The sequence below is a fragment of the Mercenaria mercenaria genome, chromosome 7 (genome assembly GCF_021730395.1).
Source record: "Mercenaria mercenaria strain notata chromosome 7, MADL_Memer_1, whole genome shotgun sequence".
Lineage (NCBI taxonomy): Eukaryota > Metazoa > Mollusca > Bivalvia > Venerida > Veneridae > Mercenaria > Mercenaria mercenaria.
The window spans coordinates 5,879,207-5,896,447 of record NC_069367.1 but is presented as its reverse complement, the minus strand read 5'-3'; the positions used below and the strand labels follow the sequence as shown (position 1 = coordinate 5,896,447).

General features: G+C 33.7%; 1 protein-coding gene across 2 annotated transcripts in view; it reads right to left on the bottom strand.

Moving 5' to 3' along the window:
• LOC123555072 (excitatory amino acid transporter-like) overlaps positions 1–14,502 on the bottom strand; it is a 31,599-nt gene extending 17,097 nt beyond the window's left edge. Inside the window, exon 1 of one of the 2 annotated variants that reach the window (XM_053547429.1) lies at positions 14,374–14,502. The gene's annotated coding sequence lies outside the window, so the exon portion shown is untranslated. Of the gene's footprint in view, positions 1–5,128; positions 5,449–14,373 lie in introns of those variants that run through there. The other variant, XM_053547427.1, reaches the window with a different exon arrangement.
• Positions 14,503–17,241: the final 2,739 nt, after the last annotated feature.

Here is a 17,241-nt window from a genome sequence, read left to right as displayed (position 1 = left end):
GCTAGTTTTGACGTATCAGTTCCGTCGGATGATGATTCCGACGATGAAATTTCATTATGAGAGAAATGAATGGTCGGAAAATGTTAAGTTTTAGAAAGCTGAAATATTCGTACACTTACATCGCATTAAATTCAAATGGATAAAAATAAAAAAAAAAACAGCAAAACAAGTTTCATACATAAAAATGTGTGTAAATAAACGCTTTTTGTAAATTTAATAATTCTTCAAAGATGGGTGTCAATGTCTCAGTGCGTGTCACACAACGTTTAAGCTGATGTAAATACTCTGTGCTAATAATGTATTTCTATTTATTGGAATTTAATGTGTTTACATGTGAAAAAAAGTAATAAAATCGGAAATGTTCAAATATTTTTTAAACGCAATAGGTATGTAAAAATGGTGAATGTTTCGAAGTGAAATTATTATTCTATTCGGATATAAGTTACGGACGAAAGTGGATAGATGTATATATAAATATTTGTTCAAACTTTGAAGATTTCATAAGTATAGTTTGATTTACACAATGTTAATAATATTTTTATGCATGATTTCAATTGACTCCATGCGAGTGTGATTATGATAAGATCAGATAATGTTCTTCAACGTCAGGTGATAATTCTTATCTCGCCGCAGCATGCATATTATGATATCGGCCTCAGGGAGTTAAAGTATGCATATCGAACTTTCTGTACTAAACGCGACTGCTGGTAAGCCTTGCTGAAAAAATCGATAATCTTGTAACTTTGATCGTTATCTTCCGTACATTTACGTCCATCTCCGAAATTTAGCGGGGGTCCATAAACCATGTTTTCAATAAAATCGATATTTATTGCCTTATGCTATATCTAATTAATGGCTCAATGGACACTTGTTTTTACTGGTGGTATAAAAACGTCAGTAAATATGTAGGCAATATGTCGGACTCCTGAAACTCGGGTTGGTCTGTATTGACAGAAAAATACTCCTCTTCCCTCCAAAGGAAGTTGAGCAGCAGGTCTACAGCCTCCTAATACTCTTCATAACTAAAATAGGTTACTTAAACAGAATATAAACAAAACATAAACATTACATAGGAGTGGCCCGACCAGACAACTAATTTTATGAATTGAACTTAATATAATTTCACAAAGTACCAGGGGGTTTGAATCTCTATATGCACCCCGTCTGGGGGTACCATGTAAGGCTTAACAACACTGGTGCGGTCAATAGAGATAATATAATCTCAGGGGAAACGTGTATAACATAATAAAATTTTAAAACTTCTTTCAAAAGAGATGGCGTCAATAATCAGGGGGGTTGAGCTAGTATATGCACCCCGTCTGGGGGTACCATGTAAGGCTTAACGGCACTGGTGCGGTCAATACAAGCGATATATCCTCAGGGTGAAAGGCGCTATCTAATAAAGTTGGCATGGTCGGGCCGCAACTGTGCAAAGCAATCTAAAATTAATATAGTATCAGGAGCTGACAGTCTATGTACATACCTAAGAAAAACCCGAAAGAGGTTTAATTATTATACATTTTATTATTTACATTATAGATTTAGCATAGTTATATGTACATATATAATGATTAATTACAATGTTTTATTTTATATAACAAAAAGGCCTAAAAACTTTATTATCATTTTAAAATAACTTTTAAAAAAATAAAACTTTTAGATTTTAACATATATACAATGTTAAGCCATATTAAGGCTAATTTTAGACTATAATTTTAAAACCAGGGGACATATCCTTGCACACCCTTTATATTTTCGGTAAGGATAGTCACTTGTTTTTATCCAATTACTTTTAATTTAATTTTAAAAGCAAAATTTTAAATCCCTTTGGCATAATAAAAATCAGAAACAAAAGTCTTTGTGTTTTCGTTTTTCGGCAAAGGCCGAATCTGATTTTACCAATTTTATCAAACTTTTATCAAATTTTATCAATCTTAACAAAATTTTAAACAATTTAAAGATATTTTTAACAGTAAAAGAACAGAGAAGATAAAATCATAATAAAGTAAATATCAAATTACATTTTATTTTTATTCAAAAGTTAGGCCAGAAGTTAGTATTATATGTAGTAGGGACCTATGGTGGCATAAACAACGCCCGGACCGAGAAAGCATGTATTAGAAAGACGCCACCATAGGAAGATCCAGTAGTGATGATGACCCGAAAACATACAGACGTCTACACACAATGGTAAACAAACAACAGGTAAACAGGTAAATTTTAAGTAAGAATTTTTACGCGTAATTTAGGCGACGGGTACACAAGAATCGCGTGTAAAACATTTATTAATATATAGATTATCTTGAAATGTTCAGTATTGTTAAAGAACACATACAGCTAGTTCGATAGATCATTTTTGGTATAATAATAACAATAAAATAAGCAAAATCACAGAGAAACGGTCGAATTATGATAAAATCAACCGCAAAATTTTATACAGCGCGATCGTAAATATCTTTATTATACAATAGGTAAAGTAATTAATACCGATATAAACATAAAATATAGACTTTGGGCAATAAAGTGCAAAAATCAGATCTGAAAAACATTAAAAAATGACAAAATGACAGCATTTTTAAAAACATAGTGTAAAACGATATCGGTAAATTACATTTAAAGACTCGAGAATATAGATTAAACATATTTGTCGATATGACACATTTATGCAGTAGGCGTGGCGTGTAATCTATAAATAACCTGTGTACTGTCAACAATCGGACGTATATATAAAGTGTTATGTTTTATATGGGTTTTTAAAGTTTTAAAGTTTTCTTTTAATAAAATAAAGAAGTAGAGTATTGATGTAGTTCATTGACTGTGGCAGTTTTCCTTAGGCGTATCAGGAATGTAAGGTTATCGCGGCGATTACCCTGGATGACAAAATTTAATAAATCTATACTGGTTGGGAACCATTTTCCGGACACATTTTCATATTTCGGCTCCATTATTCCATAAAAAAATATTTGACATAAATGAAGCTCACACTGCACAAACTTCAGCTCCTTCCACATCTGATGTTGTAATCAGCATCGCATTGTGACGTAAAATATGGGTTCTATGGGGCCTCAAATGGGGTCACTAAAATGAGTTATTTTTCCCGTCAGGTAAACCAGTTTCTGGACAAATATTTTGACAGTGTTTTGTTGTTAATTTGATATCAAAATAAGTAATTAAACTATTTCTACACATTTCTTTATCATTCATTTCTTCAAAATTGCGCACGAAACCGGCGTAACTCGACTTTCAATAGCAGCTACGAAAGCAAACCGAGGTTGACTATAAAAAATTCGTATTTCGTCTTATACAAATTCTTGATAATTCCAATAGATATAGAATAAAATTAGTGCAAAAATCCTCAGCCCTGCATCTTACGTAACTTTTAGCGTTAAATTAAAAATAGAACATGTTATCAGCAGACAATCATTATGTAGTTTGATTATTTCTTCCCCGCTTGATACCTCGGCATTTGTGAACTACTGCGCATGCGCAATGCTATCTTCATGCCCCGTTAAGACAGAAAGTTGTTTTGTAAACGCAGGTGAGTTATCATCAAAAACCAAAACATTATACAGCCTTATAAAATAGTGGTTTGCTGTAGACATGAAGAACAAACATTTAAATGATCTAGATGAAACAATTGCGTGAATAACAACGAAATAAAGCGAATATTACATGTGTCCGGAAACTAGTCCTGTCCGGAAAATGGTCCCAACCAGTACATTAATCTCATAATGTATTTATTATTTTGACAATTTAGGCATAATTTAGGGGGGGGGGGGGGGGTATTACACTTCAAACATTACAATAACAAAACTACTCCAGCCAAAATCCAGACATGTTCCAAAATTAACACCCGGGCTTTGAATTAAGGCCCTCTTTTAATTATATAATATGAATCTAATTCTTTGGAATCAATCCAGGCACCGACATGTAACTGGCAACGGGTCTCAAAATTCAAATAAGAACACGTTATCTACCTCCTTCTTTTTTCGTTATTTGTATAAAACGCATTTTATTCTATGAAAACGTAACTTGAATAATTCTTCTTTTTCTCTTTTTAATTTATAAAAGCACATGCCTAAACTGTCTGCGTTGAAAAATGAAGATTTATCAGGTTCTAGCTTTTGCATACAATAAAATCAGTTTTATCATTTATTGATAATACTGTTGGTTTAAACGCTTTCTTTTTCACGTTTTAATTAATGTGTCCTAACCCTTATTAAAAAAAAAACTATAAAAGCCGATAGATTTATTCGTTCCTTCCATTTATTTCTATAACAATAAGCGTAGGTATGGTTATGAGATGATTAAATCCAGATCGTGCGAAATAAAAAAAGAGAATCTTTTCATATATATTAGAAAATCACTATTCTTTTTTTTTTCATAAGATATGGAAACATATAAGAATAAATTGCATTTAGAATTGAAAGGCGTTTGTAACGGGATACCGGAGTTAAACTGACAGTCAAGAAATAAAAACTCGTGTTTATATGTTCATCATATATTCACTTTTAAACAGAAGAAAGACCATTTTTAGCCTAAATCTGGAAGCCAGTGACTTTAGATTTGACAAAATTGTGTCATTTACTCCTTTGCAATAGGATTATGTTACTTCGCATTATATAATTTAACATGAGCCTGTTATTTAAGAACCTTTATTCGTTGCGAGGTATAACTCTAAAATTGAAATAGCCGGCGAAAAGCATAATTTGTTTAAGTAAAGAATAAAACATTACTATTACTATTTTATGGATTTTTATTTTATTGCTGCAATTAAAGTTATAATACTGGCCAGATAAGATTACCTAGCGAAAGTAATAGGAAGGTCATTTTTCTACAGCAACGCATAATGAATCAAGACATCAAATACTTTTCTGTTGAAATATCCCATCACTCTCTTAATACATTAATATATGTTGCATAGTACATGATTAAATTTTATCATATTAAACGATAATGGAGAATACATTATATGTAAAACTGTATTTTTTTTGTTTTGTATATTGATATTTTTACTTAAATTGATCTAAGCAACCAAAACACAATAGGAACAAGAAACGTAATGCAACCATAATACAAAATAATGTTTCAAATGCAAATTTCTTCGATGTAAAGTAATACGACAAACCTTGGCCGTGCCAGCTTTGTTTCTCGCATTAACACGCCCGTGGCTATCCTTCCCTACAGTAACACATCCATGGAGCATTAACGACTAAGTAACTCTTATATAGGCCATCCAATTATAAAAATTCCACCAGTTGGATATAACCCAACCCACCCAATCCTATTGTTTTCATTTAATAAAGGCGGCTTACTTTGAAAAGCGTACGGTATATTTCCATTGACTGAATAACTCTTAACACATACTATGTAATATATCCGATAACAAAATATTGAAAATAAATATTATAACAGTGTATTTCTTAACCGTAACACTTAAGCTGCTAGTTAGCTCAACTCATTCATGTGTCAAATAACACAAATGTTTGTTGTAATTAAATGAAATGTGTATGTTTATTTTATTTAAACATGCCATACAAAACTACGATAAAATTAATTAAATTCTTCACAATAGTTTGATGTATATTTTTCTCTTTCTCGCTGTAAATAGATAGATCTACTCGTATAACGCGTGCACTTGTTTACATTTACACGTTACCGGTACACGTACAGAATTTAGCCCACTACTGAAATCAAAATACCCAAAGAACTCATTGTACTTTCTGTAATGTATATTCATGTAAATAACGATGTTCTTAGATTTTGATGCTTTCCCAGAGCATTATATACAAGCTTAAACTAGTTCTGATCATTAAAAAGAGAAAAAAATTCTATTCAGTTCTGTTCTCTTCAAAACCTTTATCCGATAAGGAGGTAAGAAATTCGCTTTGTAACACCAAGGAATACATTGAAATCACTGGCTCATTAGTACTTTCTATAATTAAGAAAATATTTCAAACAAGCTGCTACCACGCCCCTTTAAAATACGGAGGAAAACCACGTGTGATGCGGGCACTTGAAAAGAGTCAATGGCCATAAAATAATTCTAATATTGTACAGCGTAATTTTCCGTTGGCGATTATCACGTATCAACTGACGGATAGTTATAGTAAACCTACCTTCCTCCCATTATGTACCTTTTAGAGATTAATTGTTAATCAGTCCGTAATATTAATACCTTGCAAAACAACTTTATAATATAAACAAGCTATTTTTTCCACCTTTCTGTGCGTTAATTTCCGATTGGATATATCCTTTACACTTTAATTTGTATATAAATTTTGCTATATTACTTAAACCTTTTAAACTATATTATATATCAAATATGTAAATATATCAGGTAATCATAATCATTTAACACACATTTATAGTATATTTAATTCATTTACATATTCATTCTATATGTTTAAATTAAGTACGAAATATATTTAACATCGATAATAACTTCCCGCTATGATTATTATGTATGTCAGCAGGATATGAATATTTATAATCATTATATCGCATATACATTACACTAAGTCATATCATAACTTTTCATAGTCATCGATCAGTTTCTTTTAGTAAAATGTATGCTATTTTCATCCAAAGTTTCTCACAAACATCTGCTACACTACAAAAGAAGAATAAAACATCCTATGAAAACAATTGCATTAATATACTGGAATGAAAGTATTTCACCCACACTTTCGTAGAATAAGCTAGCATCTTGTGTTCAACCTTTTAACTAGATGGTTCAATTTTAATAGACTAGGGGTAAAACATACTAGGCGTATTAGTAATTCGGCCGAAAATTTGCAATGCCTTAATGTTGTTATATACGTGCCATATTCGTATGGAAAGCACTTTTAATTTGCTGAAAATTTCCTATACATGGCAATATTTATATACGAGGCGTATTCATGTGGAAGCAATTTTGCTGAAAATTTTCTATACATGACAATATTTATATACGAGGCGTATTCGTGTGGAAGCAATTTTGCTGAAAATTTGCTATGCATGGTAATATTTATATACGAGGCGTAATCGTGTGGAAGCAATTTTGCTGAAAATTTGCTATGCATGGTAATATTTATATACGAGGCGTAATCGTGTGGAAGCAATTTTGCTGAAAATTTGCTATGCATGTCAATATTGATATACATTTCCAAGGCATAATCGTATTTGTATGAAAGCAATATTAATGACTTTTGAGTATGTATTCCAATGAACAAGCATGCTCTGAAACCGAAAGTCGCGCTTTAAATTACCAAAACATGCATTAGAAATGTCCCAACAACTGACAGACTTATTTTTTTCCTTCACATTTTGCTCTTAAATTTCAACAAGAGGACCATGATGGTCCTGAATCGCTCACCTCTTCCCACATGACCCAGTTTTGAGTATGACGTCGTTTTTTCTATTATTTGACATAGTGACCTAGTTATTGAGCTCATGTGACCCAGTTTTGAACTTGACCTAGATATTATCAAGATAAAATTCTGACCAATTTTCATGAAGATCCATTGAAAAATATGGTCTCTAGAGAGGTCACAAGGTTTTTCTATTATTTGACCTATTGACCTAGTTTTCGAAGGTACGTGACCCTGTTTTGAACTTTACCTAGATATCATCAAGGTGAACATTCTCACTAATTTTCATGAAGATCTAATGGAAAATATGGCCTTTAGAGAGGTCACAAGGTTTTTCTATTTTTATACCTACTGGCCTAGTTTTTGACCGCACATGACCCAGTTTCGAAACTTGACCTAGATATCATCAAGGTGAACATTCAGATCAATTTTCATGAAGATCCATTGAAAAATATGGCCTCTAGAGGTCAAAAGATTTTAATAATTTTAGACCTACTGACCTAGTTTTTGACCGCAGTTGACCCAGTTTCAAACTTGACCTAGATATCATCAAGATGAACATTCAGACCAACTTTCATACAGATCCCTTGAAAAGTATGGCCTCTAGAGAGGTCACAAGGTTTTCTTATTATTTGACCTACTGACCTAGTTTTTTATGGCATGTGACCCACTTTCAAACTTGACCTAGATATCATCAAGATAAACATTCTGACCGATTCGTATGGAGATCCATTCATAAGTATGGCCTCTAGGGAGGTCACAAGGTTTTTCTATTTTGAGACCTACTGACCTAGTTTTTGACCGCACATGACCCAGTTTCGAACTTGACCTAGATATCATCAAGATGAACATTCAGACCAACTTTCATACAGATCCCATGAAAAATATGGCCTCTAGAGAGGTCACAAGTTTTTTCAATTATTTGACCTACTGACCTAGTTTTTGAAGCCACGTGACCCACTTTCGAACTTGACCTAGATATCATTAAGGTGAACATTCTGACCAATTTTCATGAAGATCTCATGAAATATATGGCCTCTAGAGAGGTCACAAGGTTTTTCTATTTTTAGACCTACTGACCTAGTTCTTGACCGCACGTGACCCAGTTTCGAACTTAACCTAGATATTATCAAGATGAATATTCAGACCAATTTTCATACAGATCCCATGAAAAATATGGCCTCTAGAGAGGTCACAAGGTTTTTCTATTATTTGACCTACTGACCTAGTTTTTAATGGCATGTAACCCAGTTTCGAACTTGACCTAGATATCATCAAGATAAACGTTCTGACCAATTTTCATGAAGATCCATTAAAATATATGGCCTCTAGAGAGGTCACAAGGTTTTTCTATTTTTAGACTTACTGACCTAGTTTTTGATGGCACGTAACCCAGTTTTGAACTTGACCTAGATATCATTAAGGTTAACATTCTGACCAATTTTCATGAAGATCTTGTGAAATATATGGCCTCTAGAGAGGTCACAAGGTTTTTCTATTTTTAGACCTACTGACTTAGTTTTTGAGGGCATGTGACCCAGTTTCGAACTTGACCTAGATATCATCAAGATGAACATTCTGACCAACTTTCATAAAGATCCCACAAAAAATGTAACCTCTAGAGTGGTCATAAGCAAAAGTTTACGAACGGACGGACGGACGGACGCACGGACGACGGACGACGGACGCTGCGTGATCACAAAAGCTCACCTTGTCACTATGTGACAGGTGAGCTAACAAAAAATATCATACTAGCCGCCGTTTTGAGCTATCAAAAGTTACAGTTGACAATATGCACTACAAGAAACTCGTTTCGATAAAGTCGGCATGATTGTTTTGAGTTTAATAAAAAAAATCTAAATTGTAAAGTACTTGAAGAGGGAGTGCTAGGCTAGCTCCTAGAGTACGATGTTCATTTTATTCTATTTTATTTTTAAGGTTGTAAATGTATAGCAAGTCTATATCCATTAGAAAATCTCTAAAATAGACTGACATTTGTCAATATTACGCTAAATAAAAGAAAAAAATACAAAACCCTGAAATTGTATTTTAAGTATAGAAATTCGTCTAAGGGAGTGTTTTCGATTGTTTAATTATTATGTCTCTGGATCAAAAGTTAGCTTATTAAGAAGTTTATACAATCGAATATGTTAAGTTACAGCAGATGGGTCAGATGTTTTGTCCACCAGGTTAAATTTAGAGAAAATGTGAGGTTGGCATGCCTTAAAATTCAATATCTGTTATACGTTCGTGAAAGAAGGGCAGCACATGTTTGATAAACTTGGTGTTTTTATATTTGCAGTACTAGGCTAGGTTTAATTAGCGCCTTTGAACGTGTTTATCTGGTATAATAATAATAATAATAATAATAATAATAATAACAATAATTTCATACAAAAAAGAACTATATATGACTTCACTAAATTATTGTACATGGGTCAGATGTGGGCAAATACTTACAATATGGGACCCAAATGAGACCATTCTGGGAAACATGTTTCTTTTGAGACCAAAGAAAATGTACAAACATTTGAAGAAAATCATATAAAAACGAATTTCTACACTAGTGACACAACTTATAAACTCAAAATGAATACATTGGTATATCACATAGATGATGCATTGTATATGGGTCCGATGTAGACAAATACTTACAATATGGGTCCCATTTGGGACCAGTATGTTACATTTGCCCAGATATAGCCCATATGGGCCCCATATAGGCTTGCGTGCTGGGTTGTTGCATATTTGATATACAAGTCCTTTGATCTTTCAGTTGTATACAATTGTATTGATTAATTGTATTGAAGGTCATGTTCAGTGTGGTTTATCTCCTGATTTGCCACGACTGATGATTGTTCTGATTTAAACCACAAAAAAAAACACCTTGGTCATTTGGAAAAAAAACAACAAAACATAAAAGGTAATATCTTTTCAAATACTCAGTGACTTGGCACTTAAAGTTGACGGTTCTGATTTGATTTCAAACTGACACGAGCATGAACTTTGAAATATTCCTAAGAGAGACTGATGGAAAGATAACTTTGAAAAAGATCTGAATAACAGAATAAAGTTGGCCCATAATTACGCTCTAAGATGTTAAATATTATTCAGTTTAGAATTGGATATAAATGAGATATAAATGCTATTGTTCCTCCGAGTTTCCACAGGGATCACATTTACTGATTAGCCTGGGAACTTGAAATTTGAAACTTGAAACTTGAAATTGATAATATCAGAAACTCGATGATGCCAATAAAACTAATTAGCGCAAATTAAGTGATCTTTAATGCATAGGTATTAGGTTTGATTTCTTCTGACTAAGCACAAATATTATCAACGGCTTCCCAGGATAACTACTGATATATCTCAACAGGAAAACGTGTCACTCATGTTTATATGCACTTGAACTTGCCCTAGTGGCTACCTGTATTCAGCAGTCACCTGCCTTAAGCGCCCGACTTTCTGCTTTCACAGTTTGCTCTTATTTCCGCATGATTTAATCAGCCACCTGCTTATTCCACATTGTGCCAATCGCTTGGCTAGCTGTTTAAATTATATGTGGAGTATAATAAATATAGCTTACTGTCACGTACACAGTTAATCGTTATTTCCGGTGTTGAATAACGGGTGGTAAGGCTATTTAAAGTAAGATTAATTGATAAGCCTACTAAAATATTAAAATAATTTACTCATAATCTATTACTTTTTCATCTTTTTTCACGTAATTTTCTGCAATAATCTGTCAATATTCAACTATTGTTGTATGCTTTCCATTACCCCTTTAATGTTTTTACGTATTTGCTATAGTATGATAAAAGATTTGGTGTATTTAAAAATAAACCATGAGTTAATTACCAACCGTCTTTCTTATCGTGTCTGATTCCACTCATCACTTTCTACTTCATGTATATTGATGCACTGAAACTGATTCAGTGCTTGACAAAGCAGAACACCAGTATTTGTTTTTATATGAATGAATAATAACAAAACAAGAGGGCCATGAAGGCCCTATATCGCTCACCTGACCTATTGACCTAAAGATCATCAAGATCAACATTCTGACCAAGTTTCATTAAGATATGGTCATAAATGTAGCCTCTAAAGTGTTAACTAGCTTTTCCTTTGATTTGACCCGGTGACCTAGTTTTTGCCCCCACATGACCCAGATTCGAACTTGACCTAAAGATCATCAAGATTAACATTCTGATTAAGTTTCATGAAGATACAGTCATAAATCTGGCCTCTAGAGTCTTAACAAGCTTTTCCTTTGATTTGACCTAGTGACCTAGTTTTTTAACACACCTGACCCAGATTTAAACTTGACCTATAGATCATCAAGATTAACATTCTGACCAAGTTTCATTAAGATATGGTCATAAATGTGGCCTCTAAAGTGTTAACTAACTATTCCTTTTATTTGACCCCCGTGACCTAATTTTTGACCCGACATGACCCAGATTCGAACTTGACTTAAAGACCATCAAGTTTAACATTCTGACTAAGTTTCATGAAGATATAGTCAAAAATGTGGCCTCTAGAGTGTTAACAAGCTTTTCCTTTGATATGACCTAGTGACCTAGTTTTTGACTCCATCTAACCCAGATTTAAACTTGACCTAAAGATTATCAAGATTAACATTCTGACCAAGTTTCATTAAGATATGGTCATAAACGTGGCCTCTACAGTGTTAATTAGCTTTTCCTTTGATTTGACCCGGTGACCTAGTTTTTGACCCGACATGACCCAGATTCAAAATTGCCCTAAAGATCATCAAGTTTAACATTCTGACTAAGTTTCATGAAGATATAGTCATAAATGTGGCCTCTAGAGTGTTAACAAGCTTTTCCTTTGATATGACCTAGTGACCTAGTTTTTGACCCCACCTAACCCAGATTTGAACTTGAGCTATAGATCATCAAGATTTGACCAAGTTTCATTAAGGTATGGTCATAAATGTGGCCTCTAGTGTAAACTAGCTTTTCATTTGATTTGGCTTGGTGACCTAGTTTTTTATCCTACATGACCCAGATTCAAACTGGACCTTAAGATCATCAATATTAACAATCTGACCAAGTTTCATGAAGATACAGTCATAAATGCGGCTTCAACAGTGTTAACAAGCTTTTCCTTTGATTTGACCTGGTGACCTAGTTTATGATCCCAGATAACCAAATATCGAACTCGTCCAAGATTTTATTAAGGGTAACATTCTGACCAAGTTTCATTAAGATTGGGCCAAAAATGTGACCTCTAGAGTGTTAACAAGCTTTTTCTTTGATTTGACCTGATGACCTAGTTTTTGACCCCAGATGACCCAATATCGAACTCGTCCAAGATTTTATTGAGGGTAACATCCTGACCAAGTTTCATTAAGATTGGGCCAAAATTGTGACCTCTAGAGTGTTAACAAGCTTTTCCTTTGATTTGACCTGATGACCTAGTTTTTGACCCCAGATGACTTAATATCGAACTCGTCCAAGATTTTATTGAGGGTAACATTCTGACCAAGTTTCATTAAGATTGGGCCAAAAAATGTGACCTCTAGAGTGTTAACAAGCTTTTCCTTTGATTTGACCTGATGACCTAGTTTTTGACCCCAGATGACCCAATATCGAACTCGTCCAAGATTTTATTGAGGGTAACATTCTGACCAAGTTTCATTAAGATTGGGTCAAAAATGTGACCTCTAGAGTGTTAACAGTCAAATTGTTGACGACGGACGGACGGACGGACGGACGACGGACGACGACGGACGCCGGACACAGGGTTATCACTAAAGCTATCTTTGAGCACTTCGTGCTCAGGTGAGCTAAAAATGGGACAGAAATTTTCCTGCATCTAAAATTTGGTAAATTTCCATTGGAGTTAATGAGTTAATCGGTCGGCATGCCCTTCATATCAGGAAAATATTTTGCCAATTAGAAATACAAAAAATGTATATGAAATCTTCCAGCAAGAAATATATGAGAAGTAAAATTCCATCCACAACACTACAGGTGATAAGACTTTGTGAAGCATGTACCTCTCTATATCAATTTATTACATAATGCTAATTATATATGTATAATAAACAGGTGCTTTATTGTATAACATATACCTCAGCGTTAATACAATATGATTATTATACCAGTTTCTTGATCTTCAACGCTGTATTCGGCTCAAGCAGATTTTGCCAGGAGCGCTTGCGCCGTTCTGATCTGGTTTGGCAAAATACACGAGATCCGAATGCATAACTACTGAAGGTACTGCTTTAATCACCCTTTTGTTCTATACATTTACCTATTTCTTCTGTATTTGCAGGCAAAAAGGAGTGTAGTTTTAGACAAATAAGGCCGAATAGTTTGTTTGAAATGGATTGAATGCCGCAAATATATACTTGATTAAATCAACGTTTCTTGTTTGTTACAGATCCAAATTTAATTTCGGACTCCCTCGTTAAAATAATAGTTCTGCATCCAGTCATATGCACCAATTTTGATTCGACTTGTATATTTAGTGGCTAGGTTTTCTTCGTTTTTTTTATGTCCTTATTGAACCTCTTTTTTATATAACAGTTTCCGAATTCAAACTTTCAACTGTAGTACCATACACTGCAGAAACATAAATTTTACATTATCATATTTTTAAAGCAGTATGTTATACAAATATAAGCCACCATTACATTCCAATTAAGTACTGAAAGAAGACAAAAAAAATACATAGAAAAGTTAATTTACACGATATAGAGATAGTTGATATATAGGGTGCTTTTAGTCTCTGAAAGGAAATACACTAACTTTAAGAATGTAAATGTTCAATTGCAAAGGTCTCCTCATGCTGCAAGGTAAAGGGAAATGCGGCTTAAGGTTTAACAGATTAAGCATCAATGTGCAACTTAAATTTATCAACAATTCTTATTGCAGGCTTCCTCTTAGTCCAGTTTAAGATAATACGTATAACGCGAGAAAAAAAAAACAACGAAATAAGGCATGCTTTATATGACTGTACAGTATTTAAACGACATGACTGGCTATCTTACCTTATACGCCGCGTGTCTATCCATAACTTTTATCAATATAACACACATAACTATTACACAACATGATTACAGTTTCAGTCTGCAGAGTTTAGCTTGCTAAGAAACCAGCTGAAATATTGCATGTTGAACATGTACAATTCTCTCTGATCCTCCTTCAGTATCGATTCCTTTAGGAGCAAGCGTTCCATGTGTATGGTTTTATTATACCAAGCGTATGATGTATTGGTATACCCTAAACCCCATAATGAAATTTTATATGGATTTACAATGAAACGGTATAGTGAGTATAGATAATTGCTTATTTCATTCACAAAATACAAAGTATAGAATATCTGAGGCATTCCGTTTCATTAACCTTTAACATAAAGTTAATAATGTAAAGATTGAAACAGCTTTTAGTTAAATCACCAGAATCAAGGCTAGCTAGCTGGCAAGGCTAATGTTATAATTCATGAGTTAACAGTCCATATTTGGGCGATAGCGACACCCCGTTCGTGATAATTCCGAACACATTTTTCCAACGACATTTTTGTATTCTTGAAAGGCACTAGTCTAACCCACGACGTCAAATTAATAAGTACTATCATCACATTCCGTACAGTAGTGCAACAATATTGCAACGAATGCAAAGTTTTGAGGCGCATGTTTTCAAAATAACAGACCAGAATTTATACGACAGCTTGCAAGTAAGTGGGATTTATCTGTTTTTGTATTTCGGTGTAAGTGATACGTAAGGATCTATAAGTTTTGGTTTTACATCGCTGACAATGTTTTGATGGGATTCTTACGTCAGAAGTGACCCGTAGGAATGGAGTTAACTGCATTTCTCCTTATGGAAAACATTGGAAGATTAAGTAGCCGTTCGGAATTAGACACACTTGTCAATTAATGTGTAGACTAATTCCAAACAATCAATATCAAACGGTCTATTTCTAAAAAGTTGGGACTGTTTGGAATTAGCCCCCATATACTTTCCGAAATAACCCCCACTGTTCGGAAAATACACGTCCAATAGGTAATATCTTTAATACATTATACCGGCAATATCTGTATACTTATATAGTTCGGAATTATACAAGCTAAATCATTTGGAATAACTCTATAAACAAGTTGTTTTAAAACGGCAATACAAGTAGGTATTTCCGAACATTCAACATTACTGCTTAACTGTTAACTGCTTAACCCACACCCGCTCTATGTGCATGTTTGATTTTCATCCGTTTTGCAACTGAATACTACAATTTTATCTTTGATTGTATATGGCGGAAAAGGTTGAAAATAAAATATGTAGAAAGATACTTTGGCAGCATTGAACGTAGACAAGAAAATAATAGCAGTCTCGATTTGATAAAAGTCCGTTCATAAAAAACAAAACAAAAACCAAACAAAAAAAAAAAAAAAAAAAAAAAAAAAAAAAACAAGCACCGGCTTAAGCGGAACTCTATTATTATCCATATTCTGTGAATAAGTTAATAGATCTCATGATCTCATGGACCAAAAAGATCACAACACAGACTCTATAGAAAGTTTCAAATGCTCACTAGGACTGCAGGGTTATTTGCCTGTCTTTCTCATCATCTATTAATAAAGTTATGAAGCAATCTGTTCACCTAAGCTCATGACAGAAATTGCCTAGACGCTTCTTTTCAGTACGTAACCTTAAATTATAGCAACGGTTGTTTGCAATTATATGTTTGTTACGGTATTATGGCGTATTATTATTGTTATCTTTGAAATCATATCGAACATGTAATTTTCTACTACGAGAATAATAAAATTCCTCTAAATCGAGTGGTAAGGGGTGGGGGGGGGGGGGGGGCTTGAGGTATGTTGAACTTTTCAGTACCTCTCATGAATCTAGTCTGTTATTACTTTGCCTGGATGCGTCCTATGCTTTCGGACCTTCTTACAGGTTTTTAATATAAATTTTAATTTTTAATGTGTCCTTCTATTACCTTCAACAAATCCTTTAATTTCCTTAAATGTCCGTAACAATCCGTAATAACTTGTTTGTCCTTTGTTATATAATTAAACATGCTTTCTGATACCAATTAGCTACTTGTGTTTGTCATAAATTGGATTCAAGTTATTATTAAACTAACACTAGAGGAAAGTCATGTCTTCTGATTAGGACATTAAAGTAAGAGACCTACCTTCCATTACAAAATGGGGGAGAAAAAAAACCAACTTTGAATGTATTGCACTAACTTTCTGTTTTTAATTTCTTTACATTTAGAATGTCTGCATGGAATATACTTACATTCATATAATGTATCAATCAATAAAACCACAATTAATTATAAATAATGGTAACTATAAAGAAGGGAAAGTACACACAAAGCTTTGGTGATTTAAAACGATAAGACAGTTGTCCCCCTTACATCGATTAGCAACTAATATGAGACATTTGGCCTTTAGCCTTCTGGTGGCAAGTGATGCTGCCTTTGAGACCATTGAAGACCAAGACTAGCCAGTGCTTCCGCGCAGGCTGATCTTGATCTGCATTGTTCGCTATTCAGTCAGTAAATTTTCAGTAAACACCCCTTCGATATAACAGGTGGTACTGTTAGGCTAAACGAGAAAATGGTAAAGAAATTCACGCACTGCAGTTTTGTTTATATACCCTTTTCATTCCAGTTTATGTCAAGTTCGACAATGTTAATTGCTAATTTATCTCAGAGTCCGAATTGGCGAACAGAATTTCTATTGTATTGAAAGCACTTAGATTCACTTGAACTCCCTAAAGCTACAGTCACACATACGGATATGTCCGTTGAGGTACGGCATGGATGGGATTTGTCTGTGGTGGGGGCGGACACGTATAAATACGGAGCAGTAGATCTTAGTACGGAAACAATAGTAAGAAAC